Below are 14,908 nucleotides of genomic sequence, written 5' to 3' on the forward strand. Positions count from 1 at the left end.
CAGTCATCAGATCATTAAGTATTTCTTGGCACCATCAGTAGGCACGGTCCTGTGTTCCATGCTGTGGGAGCACAAGGGCAAAAAAGGTCTAGTTACCACCTGCAAGGAGTCCTTGGTTTGGGTGTGTAGATTGTAAATGAATGAGGAAAATACTTACTGGTTAATAACTGTTGACCACGGCCAGCACAACTTTCTAAGAGTTCAGCTCATACTCTACACATAGTTGCACATTCTGCTTTGATCACTTTGTTATAAGCTTTCCTCATATCGGTAAAAATTCTCTATAAACACCATTTTCAATGACTGTTACATCTAGCCACATGGTTTACCCGACGCTTTCTCACAACAGCCCTGGATAGTGAGGCTCGCATTTAAGGCTCTATGTGGAGCTGACAACCTGAAACACTCTCCTGCTGCTTGGAAACACTGGATAAAACAGAGCAAACAGGAAACGCCCCCTGGAAAGTTCAGGCGCCGCCATGTATGGACTGGAGGTTCAACCCAACAACCATCTCTCTACGTTAACAGTTAACAGCAAAGTCTCTGGAGTCAGACTGCCCGGAATCCTGGCTCCACTTCTTGTAAGACCCTGGGCGAGCAGCAAACCTCTTTGGGCCTCTGCTTCCTCACCCAGATTTGGGGATTTTTTAAAAACCTGTTGTGTAGCATTGTTGTGGGAGAAAACATATAAAGTTCTTTGCTCAGTGCCTTGAATACAGCAAGTGCCCTCTGATTGTTACCTTCTACCAACTTTTATGAGCCCAAATATACAGAAGAAATTGAGAAATCAGGGAGGGAAAGAAAGAGTTACAACCAGAATTCAGAGCCAGGCTCTCTAACTCCAAAGCTCTCTCCACTACTGCCCCATGTGCTGTGGGTGAAAAGCTCGTGCTGAATCAAGTAGAGAAAGAGTCAGGGTCCAAGAATCCCTGTGGCTGGGGTAGGGGTAGGGAGGGAAAGTAACCACAGAACTAGGGGAAGAGTGACAGGAATGGATGTAATTGTTTACGTGGCCTGGGTTTTGGACAGGAGCCTTGGACCTAGGGGAGAAAGAAAAGAACTCTGGCCCCATGGATTGTGTGATGAATAACCTGTCATGAGGCAGGGAAAAGGAATAGGGTGTTGGGAGTAAGAGGTTAGATGGGTGAGGGAGCAGGTCAGGAGGAAATGACCACTTGCAAGGCTGCCTTCAAGGAATTCTTCCTGAAATATATTGTGTTTTACCTTCTGAATTATGGGCCTTGAATGTGACCTTGAACTTGATAATCTGGAAAAACATGAGGGTGAGAGACTTGAAGATTAACTTGTCCCCATCCCTTGCTCTTTTACATATGATCTCCATGACTTTTTCAGTTCTCAGCTCTCTCTCTAACACTCTGCACTTAATGAACTCCTATACATCTGTCAAGAACCCATTCCTGTTTTTCAGTTTTCCTTCCCTGCGTGGCCTCAGTTCACTATTCTTTCCTCTAGTGTAGGCCTTGCATATTTTATTGTTCTAAGTTAGTTTTCTGCCTTTACCTAGACTGTTTGTTCAAAAAATATTTGCTGAGTGAATGAATGAATGAATGAACACATGAGCACTCCTGGGATGTACTTAGGAATGGGATTATTATCCCCCCAAACAAAAGGAGAAACTGAGGCCCAGAGAGTTTAAGTTGCTGGCTTCCACATAGTGAGCCTAACCTGGGGCTGAGCCTCCTGAGTCTAAGGCCAGTGCTCTATCCACTGGCACAGTTGCCCTGGGTCACCACTGAGGAGTGGAGTGGGACAAATGCCAGGGAAAACTGCAGTCAACAGAGACAGGCCACTTTGGAGTCCAACAGAGAAGTGTTCTAGTCCCAGCTGGGGCTCTGCCTGACTGTTTTCCTGCAGCCCCATCATTTTGCCTCTCCGTAACTAGTTTTCATCTCTGAAATGGGGATCATAAACAAACCAACCACATCTACTGAACTGAGGGATTTTCTAGACTGGTGATTTCAGTGCTAAAACCCTGACAAGGTGCTGGCACATTTGTAAATTTGAGCGTGGATTCTTTGAAGTCAGAGTTGGTCTGTTTTTGATTGCAGCTGTGTCCCAGCACCTACTGTCCTGCCTGGCACATAGTAGGTGCACATTAAGTGTTTGTGTAGGAAACTGATGAGTGGAATGTTGATATGTACTGAGCCATTATCACCGTCAGCTGAGAAAGCTTTTCTCCCAGTTTCCCAAGATGGATCCTCCATAGTTAATCAACAACGGTGGCCCAGGTCTAAGCTCTGACCTCACCCTTCGCCCTCACCACAGGTGCGTGGGACAATTTTCTCCTGACTGACTTGGGCTGGGGTGCGCAGAGGAGATCAGCAACAGTCAGGCAAGTCAGGACTCCACAAACCTCTGCACCATGAGTGTCTCTGGGCTTAGGCCCCCCAGACCCTTGGGCAGTGTTTCTGGGCTCCTGCAAGTGGCCTCCCTGTTCGGCCTGGTTCTGCTGCTGCTCAAGGCAGCCCAGCTCTACCTGCGCAGACGGTGGCTGCTCAAAGCCTTCCAGGAGTTCCCGTGCCCTCCTTCCCACTGGCTCTACGGGCACAGCTGGGAGGTAGGAAGGAGGGCGTGGGAGGGTGGAGAGGGCCAGGGCTCTGAGAGCCTGGTCTGCACATCCATCTGACAAAGCCATGTTGTGTGATGAGCATGTGTCCCCTGGGAAAACCCAGTTTCCCTCTCAGGTCTCTGCTCCTCATCCCAGTCCAGGGAGCTCACTCCCTCACAAGGAGCCTGTGCCGGTGTTCTCAGGTCTGTCAGACACCCCTTCCTTAGGTAGATCTGCAGGCTGACCTGACAGCCCTGCACTTTAGGAAAATGACTGTTCCTGAATCTCTCCTCTTACCAGGTTGAGCAACCTCAGCTATTCTCAAAGAACAGGCTTCTAGATGCTTCTCTCCCCCAGTCACTCAACTCCAACCTCTCTGCTTGGCCCTGAGCTTGCCTGGGGACACAGACGTCACTCTATGGGTCCCTGCCCTGTGGGGTTCACTGTCTGTGGAGAGGACAGACAGGAATCTAAGAAAGTGTCATGTCCCAGGAAGAAAGGCTCACCTGCTGATCTGGGGGGTCATGTCAGGTGTAAGGGGCCAACAAGCTCGATGTGCCTGAGACTGAGGGATTTTCTAGACTGGTGATTTCAGTGCTAAAATCTTGGCAAGTCACTGGAACATGTGAGCGAGGAGGGTTCCACGATGGTTCCAGGTAAGGAGTACTGACAGTTGAGTGGCACCACTAAACAGAGTCTGTTTGCCTCCCAGCTCTCATCCTCAAACCCCTGTACTGTGAGCTCCTTGGGGTTGAGGATGTCGTCCCCCTTCCTGTGCCCCAGTACCCAGCACAGAGCCTGACACATGGGGATCTTCAACCCAGGTGTGTGGAGAGACAGAAGATGGAGCAGCCTGCAGGATGGGTGAGAGACAGTGCCTCCCCAGGCAGCTCTGTTAGCACTGATCCCTGAGGGGAGAGGGTGCAGAGCAAGGTTACGGGTCTCCAGGTGAGGGGCTTACCAAGGGTTTGTGGACTGAACAAGCCTTAGGAGGTGGGGCGTTATAGAGAGCTGAGGTTTCTTTCTCCTCAGGGAAGGAGACCAAGTGATGATCAACAGAGGGGAGCCAAGACAAGAACTATTATATCAGCCACAGAGAGACAGCCAAAGCATAGTCTGTTCATGCAAATTGTTGAACTGATGACTCCAGATGATTTCTTAAATTGGAGAAATTGTGACCTTTTGTTGATGCAGTTGTCACATTTCTGAGCTAGGATTTCAGATAAGAGGCCGCTAAAAATTCTTCCAGTGACTTTTTCAGGACACAGATGGCACCCTCCTGCTGCTGAATCACCTCTCACCTTCTGCTGGCCTGACAGATATTGCAGCCAAGTTTTCTTGCTCTTATAAATCTGTCTGAGATTTCCGTTTATTCAATACCTCTGTTATTGCTGAGTCAGGAATTAGAATGCCACATGTAATTAGGTTGAAACTAATCTTTCAGGCCAGATGTCAAGTGACAAGTTGAGGCAGTTCAACATATGGGCTCTTTTTTCAAACCACCTAGATTCACATCGCAGCTCTGCTACATACTTTGAATACCCGCTCTATGTCTCGGTTTCCTCATCTGTAAATTGGGGGTGATGATGATACTGATAGCACTCATGTGAGTTCCTATAATCTTGAAATGGGACCTGGCACCAACAAGGGCCACAGTTACAGTCACTCTAATTTGTATGATTTTAAATAATATCAATGCCTGTGAAGGGAAAGCATTTTGTAGCCTTCACAAACTCACTGCGTTAAATAGGGGCAAAATCTAGCAGGAACTATGAAAAAGAGACTCACAACTTTAGGATCCAAATAGCCCCAATGAGTTCCATCTTTCCCTGAGTCCTCCTTCCTGGTGATGGCCTGTGTGGCCTCATTATTTCCCGTCTACCTACTCTCCTTGCACCTCCCTTTGGGGAAATTCCTCTGTGGCTCCAGTTCCCAGGAGCAGGCAGGTGAGGACAGCTCAAGTGGAACACCACCTGCCCTGAGTGGCCCCATCCTGGAGCCCAGATGGACACAAGTATTTACCTACAGGGTTACCACCACTGCCACCATGGGCACGATCTCCTCTATAAGAGTCTCGACTGGCTCTGGCCAGACCTGCTCAGGGACGGATGGCAGCCCCAGCTATTGACAAGAGGGCTGACAGATCAGTGGGCTCCAGACTGGCCCCGAGAGGAGAATGGATAGGCAGAACACAGTTTAGCTCCTTGGTGTCCCCTAAGTGAGCTTGTGACAGTGCCCACAAGCAGGGTTTCCAGGAGGCTTACTGGCTTGAGCACCAAGCAATCAGAAAGAAGGCATGCTGCTGTGCTGAAAAGTATCCCCAGGTCTCTTCTGGGTCAGTATGAGGGGATCCTAGAGGACCAGGTAACATAGCTGGGGTAGTAAGAGGCTCCCACTGGTCAGTCCCTGTACTGCATCCAAGGAGAAGGGCAGCACCAATGATGGACATGACCTGGACAACAGAGAGGCCTTCCGAAGTCATTCAAGCAAGATGCTTCTCAGTTAAGGGCAGGATTGTCTGCCCCACCCCCACCCCCACTAGAACATAAGCTCCATGGTAGCAGGGACTTGAGTTGTTCACTGTTGAATCTCTAGCAATGAGGACAGCAATTGACCCAAAGTAAGTTCTCCATACACTGTTATCAAATAAATGAATGAGAGAATCCATTTACTCACCTACTCATTCATGTATTTTTTCATTCACTGTAGTGGAAACATTTGGGGATGTCTGCTCGGCTCACCTACTCTGTGATCTCTTTCCCCACAAAAGATGTGCCCGTGAAAGCACTATTAAACCCCAGGCACAGTTGATTGCAGGAAGTGGACCCCTCAGCCATGATATTACAATCAGATTCTCAGAATAGGATTCCCAGGGCCACTCAGACACGACATGTGGTAGAATGGTAAAGCCCCAACCGCAGAAGGATAGAACTGCCCTTCTCCACCACAGGGATCCAGATCCACAGGACAGGGACAATTGTGTGTTTATTTGTGGCTGTATCACCAGCTTGATGAAATGTGTCTAGGACAAGGTAGAGCCTCCATAAACATTTGCTGAGAGAATGAATGCATGAGTGTACAGAGAGAAAGAATGAGAGACTCAGTCCTGGCAGCTCTCCAGTCCCTGGATCTGCCCCTTCCATACTGGCTGACCCTTACCCTTGGGCTCCCTGAGACATCCCTGGGTCCTCAGCCTTCTTTGTTGTCCTTTTTCTTTGTCTTACATTAGCTCAAGACTATTCTGTCACTTGTAACAAGAATTTTAGTCAAGACTCACTCAATCACTATCCTACATGTACTCATTCAATCCTTCATGCACTAATTCCTTCTTTGAAATATAAGGCATAATTCCTATGAACTGTGCTCTATGCTGGCTCTAAGAAAGCAGAGATCACAGGTATTAAAGGTAAGTTTGCCAACATGGTACACATAGATGAGAACACTGAGTTGGAATATGATAATAAAGACATCCAGGGAGCCTTAGCAATCAGGGGTAAGGACACCTTGGGGTCGGTAGGCTTGGGTTGCAATGCAGCTCCATGGCATGTCCTTCAACATGGGTTTCCTCTTTCTTCAGTGACACAGGATCACTGGACACAAGTTTGCCCTGAGCAGTACATAATTGTTCTAGTTTCCTAGGGCTGCCATAACAAAGTACAGAGAACTGGGTGGATAAAACAACAGAAATTAATGTCTTACAGTTCTGGAGATTAGATGTCCAAACCGAGATATTGGTACAGTTGGTTCCTTCTGCAGGCTGTGAGGAAGGCATCTGTTGCAGGCTCTCTCCTTGGCTAGTAAATTAGTATCTTCTCCACATCTATTCACATCATCTTCTCTTGATGATTGACTGTCTCTGTGTCCCAATTTCCCCTTTTTTATAAAGCCACCAGTCATATTGCATAAAGGCTGAGCCTGATGACCTCACTTCAACTAGATTACCCTGTAAAGATCCTATCTCCAAATAAAGTCATATTCTGAGATACTGGAAGTTAGGACTTCAACTCATGAATTTGAAGGGGTCACAACTCAACCAATAGCTCTAATATAAGTCTGTGCAAAGTTTTGTACACCATGGAGTGCGTTACTGGGCATTTATCAAGAAACTGCTCTGGGTAAGTTTCTCGAGGCAGTTCTGAGTGAGGGCCCAGAGATGGCCCAACCAGAAGCCAGAATCAGGCCTTAGGCCAAGTCTTGGTGAGAGAACAAGAAACCTGATCAGAGCTCAGTTCATCAGAAATGGTTCCAAACTCCTAATCACTGCTGATACATCCAGAAATATCTCTGTGTTGCCGTCCTGCTCTTCACCACCACTCCAAGCACTGGACCTAAAGAGAAAGATTTTATTGGTTTGTGTTTCCCTTGGTGACAGTTCCAAAAGGGCCAAGAACTACCAGAGCTTCTGAAAAGGGTAGAGAAATTCCCGCGTGCCTCTCTTCGCTGGTTATGGGGAAGCAAGGTTCTCTTCATGGTCTATGACCCTGACTACATGAAGGTGATCCTGGGGAGATCAGGTGAGAGCAAAACCCACACCCCAGCTGGGGCAGCTCTTCTCTCTTGGGTCCATGCCCCTGGGTCTGTGAAATTCCAGAAGAGACTGGCAGTTCAGCCATCAATACCTGACCCTCTTCCAACTACCCTCCAGCCAGAAGCCAGCCTAAGGCCAACACTGTTTACATAAACTGAAGGCTTAGGGAGCTGTGTGGGACTGAATTTCTTATTTCTTTTCTTTCTTTCTTTCCTTTTTAACCAAATGGAGATGATCTGTTATGTAAATTGCCTCAGAACGAAAGACAATTTCCTTTGCACACTGACTTGGGTTTGGCATCTCTAACTGTTGCCCGTCCTGGCTCGTGGGATGGCTAAGCCACCACCAATTGCAAGAAAATCAGCCTTCTGTGTTTTCTTTGGCACTGAGGACAGAGCTAGTGTTTCTTGCAGATTCAACATCCTAGTCCTGTGGGTGCCTTGCTGCTGGGACACTGAGTCTGCCTTCCTGAGCCCACTGACTATAAGGACAGAGAGTCAAGGAGGGGAAGCAGATGGGCAGTGGTTAAGATAAACTGGCAGTTGGTAATCATCAGGAATGGTGGCAGCCCATGGTCTGGACTAAAGCAGGCTCCTGAGAGCTGCCAGTGTTGTTTGGTCCCCTGCAGCTTCCTATAATGTCCTTCCTTACCTTTCAGACCCAAAGTCTCTTGGTACCTACAGATTCCTAGCTCCCTGGATTGGTAAGTACATCTAACTAGGACTGTGGTCCACCTGCCAGCTCGGTTTGCCAAGAGCTCTCTATTGTGCTCACGGAGAACAACAGGTGCCTGGCCACCAGGTCACGACCCTCATCTCTGGATCAAGCCTCATTTCTCTTCTTGTAACAAGACCCTCCCTCTTCCTAATGGTGGTGAGAGCTCTCCCAAAGCTCAGCTTCCTCCACATCACTTCTCAGTCTTCACCATGGTCTCAGCCCGACTTTTACTGAAGTCCTTCTCTGACATGCCACCTACTTTTTTCCAACCTTTATCTCACAGCTTTCATAATCACTTCCTATGTGCCAGCCATTTGGGGAAATCCTCATTCCTGTAATATACTAGACTTTCCTGCCTTTGTCGATGATGGGCCTTCTTCTGATACCTTTGGTTCCTCCCAAGTTGTCCCAGCCCTTGCTCTTATGCTATTTCCCACCCCCACACACTCATCTGTGGCCAAGGGTATGGTTTGCTCCTGTTGAATGGGCAGACGTGGTTCCAGCACCGGCGGATGCTGACCCCAGCCTTCCACTATAACATCCTTAAGCCCTACGTGGGTCTCATGGCCGAATCTGTCCGAGTGATGCTGGTAAGCCCATCCCTCTGTCACCTGCACATGCTCACACACAGCAAAACTCACAGGGGCCAGTCCAAACACATGTGTCCCTCAGACATCCATCGGACACAGGCACCTAGAATAACATTATGAGACAGGGCTCCCCAAAAGTGTATTGGACAGGGGAGTATTCAGGTTGCAGCTTGGATCCACATTTTGCTCATCATTCTAGGAAAGGCGGGCCATGGTGGATACATGGTACGCTCTTCTCTCACCTGCAAAAATTCATCCTGGTAGGCTAGAGCAAGGGTCATTCCTCTGGACAGCAGGACAACCTGACTGTGGCTAACCTGAGCAGTGCTACATTCAGTGGTGGGGTGGACAAGCCAGGATGTCACTCAGGTGGGCTCTGACTGGGGCCCAGGGCTTCTGCAAGGTTTTGAGCCACTCCATGGAGGGAAATGGAGACCAGGATTATATTTTCAGAGCAAGGATCTGCCATGACCTCACTTCCAATCAGGACTCTGATTTCTCACCAACTGTGTTCAGTTAACATTTGATGAATGAAAGGAATTGAAGTCCCTGGTGTCACTCCCTTGGAGCCCCAGTACTATCCCCTAGGATTTTTCTTGCCTTGCCATCTGTGCTCCCTAAATTCCGACTTCTCCTGTCCCTTATGTCTAGCTCAGCCCCATGAGAGTGAAGTTTTCCCCTTTGTCTCCTTAAAGACAATGTTTTCTGGTCTGCCAAAGTCAGTTATCATCATAACTTGTTCTTAAAATTCGAAACTAACTCAGACTATTATGATAGAAATGTTTAGGTGTATAGTAAAACTTTCTGACAAAATAGGCTGCATGTTACAAACATTTGCCTTACATTCTTAATTTGCTCTAATGCGTCTGTTCTGGAAAGTGAGGGCTTCCAAACAGTGTATCTGGAGAGAGAGTGAGAGAGTATGGCCTTGTCATCATGAGTCTCCCAGGGGAGAGAGTAGAATGAATGTCTCCCTCCCACCACAGGACAAATGGGAGGAGCTCCTCAGCCAGGGCTCACATCTGGAGATCTTTGGGCACATCTTCTTGATGACCCTGGACACCATCATGAAGTGTACCTTCAGCCACCAGGGCAGCATCCACACAGACAGGTCAGTGATTGCCCTTCATCTGGAGGGTCTTCTTTCTTACCTACTGGTGTGGGCTTACCTGAGTAGCAAGTGGGACAACTTAGATGTTCACCTCTACACGAAGCAAGATTCTGCCCACAGTTCCAGACAAATTCAAATTCCAGCTAGACCAAACCTTGACTCAGCCATGGATCGGTGAGCCCTGGCACAGATAGAAGCCTGGCTGACCACACCACTTATAATGAGGGACTGAGGGTCTCAAGCGCTGTGAGATGACAATGACCAATGCCTCAGTGTCCTGTCCCCACTGATTAAGGACTCCTACACCCATAGATCCACTCCACCACCAGGTCAGAGGCCTCCCTCCACTGTAGTCTCACCTGCATCCTCTCCCTTTAGAGATTTGCAATCCTACACCCAGGCCGTTGAGGACCGGAAGAGTCTGGCTTTTTTCCGCTTGAGGAATGTCTTCTACCAGAATGACATCATCTACAGACTGACCCCTGATGGCCACTGGAACCACCAGGCCTGCCAGCTAGCCCATCAACACACATGTTTTGGCTCCTGCTCCCTGGGCTACTCCCCTCCTTCATCAGGCACATTTCAAAGGGACTGGCATTGACTCCTCAGGTAGAGCCAGGCCCCCTGGTTCCCCTTCAAGAGCTGAGACACACTCGTGCTGTGTACTTCCCTGGTGCAGGCATTGGGAACCGACCTGGTAATGTCAGGGTCCAGGTGCTGTGCATCACATAGGTGATGATTAAGTGAACTCTTTGCTTGGAAGCATTCAAGTTGAGCTTCCATGAGCTGTGCTATTAAGGGGATTTCTGACCTGCAACCAGAAGGTGCAAGAGCTCTCACCCCTTACATGCATACCCACTCTTACACTCATCCTGACCCACCTGGCACCCAGATTGGGGCAGGGGGCTGATGGGGCTGCTGTGGGTTGCCGTATCTGGGAACCCAGAGCTCTCAGCTCTTCCTTAGAACCACTGTTCTGCCACAGAATGAGTGATAAACCTGAGGAAGGCTCACCTGCAGAAGGAGGGAGAGCTGGAGAAGGTCAGGAAGAAGAGGCACTTGGATTTCCTGGACATCCTCCTCACTGCCAGAGTGAGTGTGTGTAGGAGAGGCCTGAGGCTTTGCCCAGGAGCACAGAACGTGGGGCAGACCCTGCACTCTTGCCGTGCCTTCCTCAGATGGAGAATGGGAGCAGTGTGTCTGATGCGGACCTCCATGCTGAGGTGGACATGTTCATGTTCGAGGGCCACGACACCATAGCCAGTGGCATCTCCTGGATCCTCTATGCTCTGGTCACGCACCCCGAGCATCAGCAGAGGTTCCGGGAGGAGATCCAGAGCCTCCTGGGGGATGGCGCCTCCATCAGCTGGTGAGTGCTCAAGAGATGGGAGAGCCCTGCCCACTCAGCTAGAGAAGCCCCTGGTCTGCCCAGACCCTGCCTGCCCTTCAGGATGGGCTTTGGTTTCAGGGACCACCTGGACCAGATGCCCGACACAACCATGTGCATCAAGGAGGCACTGTGACTCTATCCACCAGTACCAAGCATTGGCAGAGAGCTCAGCAAGCCCCTTACCTTCCCTGATGGACGCTCATTACGCAGAGTTATGAATTTCATCACATTCACTAACCAGAGCACTGCAAGAACGCCACAATGGAGGTCATAAATCTATGTGTCCCAGAACAGCTCTGAACCTCTCTGGGTCTTGTTTTCCTCTGAAGAACATCAATACTTACTTTGTAGTTAGGATGAGGTGTATGAAGTTCTTGGCACAGAGCTTGAGACCAGTAAAAGCCCAGTAAACAAATGCTAGCCTCTGAATGTGGGCTCGGGAATTAGCCCTAAAATTCTAATTCCCTGAGATACGAGGACTGGAGAGACAATCAAGCAGGGGTCAGGGGAGATGTGGTTCTTTTCTTGGGGTGTAGGCAAATGAGGGAGATCAGGGAATCCACTGTCATGGATCAGATGCTCCAGTCTCTGAGGACCCCACAGTTTGCTGGCAGAGAGTAGCGGACTACAAGATCTGAGACCCCTGCCACAGTTGGAGACAACCCTCTGGCTCACCTCCCATTGGGTTGGAAGCCCGGCCCTGCCACATCCTAGCTGGGTTATCACAGGCAAGTTGCTCAGTCTCTCTGAGGCTCAGGTGCCTCATATGAACAATGGGGCTATGAGAGCCTTTCCTGGAGGGTGGATGTGAGGATTGAATGAGTTAATGCATATCCCCCAAGGGCTCATGGATGGCACCTGATAAACATGAGTTGTCATTTGAGTTGCTCCAAAAAGTAAGCCCCCAATTCTTTCTTGCTTCTCAATCCTGGGTCCTGGTTATCTCCTCCTAATCTGTGCACATGAGCTTTGCCGTGTCCACCCCACCTCTCTTGCAGCAGGCTCATTCCACTCAGATTGATGAGAAGTGGCCCTCAGGTCTTTCCTGCATGCACATGCCCCCTCCTGCCACAGGGACAGGGACGCGCCCCTTGTGTATGATCAGTCTGCTCTCTTCTCCTTCTGCCCCACAGGAGTCACGGTCATGCTCTCCTTTTATGCCCTTCACTACAACCCGGAGGTGTGGCCAAACCCAGAGGTATGATGGGCGGGGGAGGAAGGGATGGGGTGATCTCTCCAGACCAACACCTCCTCCCACTCTCACTCAGGCAATCCTGTCACCTCATGGATTGGAAGGAGGGACTTTACCCCACCTGTCCTGGTCCTGGTGCTCTCTCTGCAGGTGTTTGGTCCTTCCCGGTTTGTACTGAGTCCTGCTCAACACAGCCACGCTTTCCTGCCCTTCTCAGGAGGATCAAGGTGACACGTCCAATACTTGAGGGAAGAGTGTCACTGGGTGCACAGCCGATGTTTGTGACCTCTTGTGTTCATATTGGCGTCTGCATTATGCCCCTGTATGTCAGTGTGTTGGGAAGGAGGTGTGTGCCTCTGCACAAAAGAAAAGTGGCATTTCTGGGCACGCCACAGGGACTTTGACCCACTGACTTTCCCAGTGGCTGCCACAGTCAGTGACAGTGGCTGTTCCAAAGTTCAGTGTATTCTGGGGTTTTCCACACTATAGGAGTATGGCTTTTTAGAATTAGAATTTTCATGAAAATTAAAATTCAGATGTCTGAGTTTGTCAATTATCAGTAATCTTAACAGCTGATTTCTCTCTTCCCACATTCGCAGTCCGGCTCAGGGACTTTTCTACTTAGTTCTCTGATCCGCCATTCAATGTCTCAGTGATGTTTGTGTGTCTTGGGATTTCCAGGCCCTTCTTTGTCCTGACTGTTCAGCCACATACATGGAAGGTTACAGTAGCCATTGACAGAAAGTCTCGCAGCCGCGTGTGTCTTCTCTGCTTTTGCAGTTTATCCCAATAAAATTTGACTGCATATTAATATTCACATAACCATGACAAATTTTCCAGTTGGAAAAATTCTTTACATGACATGGGATCTGTATACTATATTCCCAGAGTCTACAAGGTCCAATGTTGGCATAAAGCACAACAATGAGGACATCAACTGCTTTTGAGAGAAGACCCACTATTCCGTGTATGACACACACCTTCGAAAGCTTCCTGGTGTGTAAAATCTAGAGCACACTCGAGACAGCTGTTGGACTGGATGAGTCCGCTCCAGAGCGACTGCTGTGAAAATCCTCCAGTGCTGCTGAAATCGTCCGGTGAATCAGGAACTTCTACAAACATTGTAAGTTGTTACTAGAAACAAGATTTTTCTGAATCCATAATTCTGTGAATTCTTCAAATGGTGGATCAATGTTCACAGAACAGGCTTTAAGCTAGCTGTACTTCCAGAAATTGGCTCTAGCATTTGGTTTCACCCAGCACTGGGTCCTTCCTCATAGACTTGGGCTACTCAAGACACATAGCATTCATTCATTCATTCTTTCTTTCTTTTACTCATTCACTTGTTAAGCAGATAGTTGAATTGCTCTGTATTCCTAACACTGTCCTGGGCACAGGACAGTGATATGTCCTTGAGTAAAACACTCATAGCGCCTCACAGGTTTGGAGAAGAAGAGGTAGAGCCAGCAGAGGGGTGAGGGCAGCTGTCATTGGACTTAGCCTTGAGCATGTGGCAGGCAGAGGTGGAGGGAGGCATTCTCAGCGTTCTCAACAAGAGCTGAGCTAAGAAGTGGAGCTGGACAGGTAAGAGGTGAGTGAGGCAGTGACCCATAGAGGGCTTTGGTGCCAGCTGAGGAATTTGGACAAGTCCTTCCTGTGATGGAGGCACAGGAGTGAGCTGGGCTGTGGCTTCGCTGTAGAAGGAAGGGAGGCAGGCAGACAGAAAAGCCCAGATGAGGAGACTGACGGATGGCAAGGAGGGACCTATCTGGACTAGACTGGAAGGCTAGAGAAGCTGGTTGACTGAAGGGATGAGGGGGAGGCAGGGGTCTGGACCATTAATTGGGAGGCAGATGGTAAGACAGGCTGAGGGTTGCTAATGCGTGGCCCCTAGAGGCAGCTCCCTGCTGCCATTCTGATGTCCTTACACAACTCCAACTTGTCCTTTCTCTGAGGATCTGGGTCCTTGTGTGTCTCCCTACAGCGTGAGGGTCTGAGAGTGTGAACCATCCCGCCCCCTACCTTGCCCTGACCTGGCCTCCATGTCGTGAAATCAGAAACTGCTTGTGGAGGGAGTGAGCAAACTAATAATTAACTTTTCAGTGATTCGCTTGACTTGACTGGTGACTAGAGCGCTGACCCTCACCTACCGGGATTTCAGGCCTGCTGAGAGCAGAGGTAGCGCTTAGGAGCTAGTCCTGGGGGAGAAGTAGGCTTTGACAGGGGCCAAGTGGAGAATGCAAACCAAAGCTTGGGGTAGAGGTGTGTGACCTGGAAGGATGGGATGGGGGCTGGGCCACATGCAGGAGGGCCCCGAATGCCCTGTTCCTGGCTAGGGCTCAGTGGTCAATGCCTGCCCAACTCCAAACTGAGTTTGAGCCCACTTCTCACTTTGCTTCCCCTCCCTGGCCCGGGAACTGCATCGGGAAGCAGTTTGCCATGAACGAGCTGAAGGTGGCCGTGGCCCTGACCCTGCTCCGCTTTGAGCTGTCACCATATCCACCCAGAGTTCCTGTTCCCATTCCAAGAATCGTGTTGAAGTCCAAGAATGGGTTCCACCTGCATCTCAGGAAGCTCCTCTAACCCTTGTGGGGACAATGATGGGCTCTGAGGGGCCCCTGCGTCCATCCTGTCTTCCTGTCACTCTCTCCTACCACTGCCTGTCTGCCCACTTCCTGCTTTCTCTCTGCCCACCTGCCAGGCCACCTGATCTCCTGCCTCTTGCCCATCAGACTGTCACTCTTCTCTCTCTCATCCTTCTCCAGGCTCCCTACTGTTTGTCTGTCTGTCTCTGACTCACCTGCAGCTCTG

At 49.5% G+C, this 14,908-nt stretch overlaps 1 pseudogene; it reads left to right on the forward strand.

Moving 5' to 3' along the window:
- Positions 1 to 2,383: 2,383 nt before the first annotated feature.
- LOC106833753 (cytochrome P450 4A11-like) lies at positions 2,384 to 14,708 on the forward strand (annotated as a pseudogene).
- The last annotated feature ends 200 nt before the right edge of the window (positions 14,709 to 14,908 follow it).

This window comes from Equus asinus, chromosome 5 (assembly GCF_041296235.1).
Source record: "Equus asinus isolate D_3611 breed Donkey chromosome 5, EquAss-T2T_v2, whole genome shotgun sequence".
NCBI classification, from domain to species: Eukaryota; Metazoa; Chordata; class Mammalia; order Perissodactyla; family Equidae; genus Equus; species Equus asinus.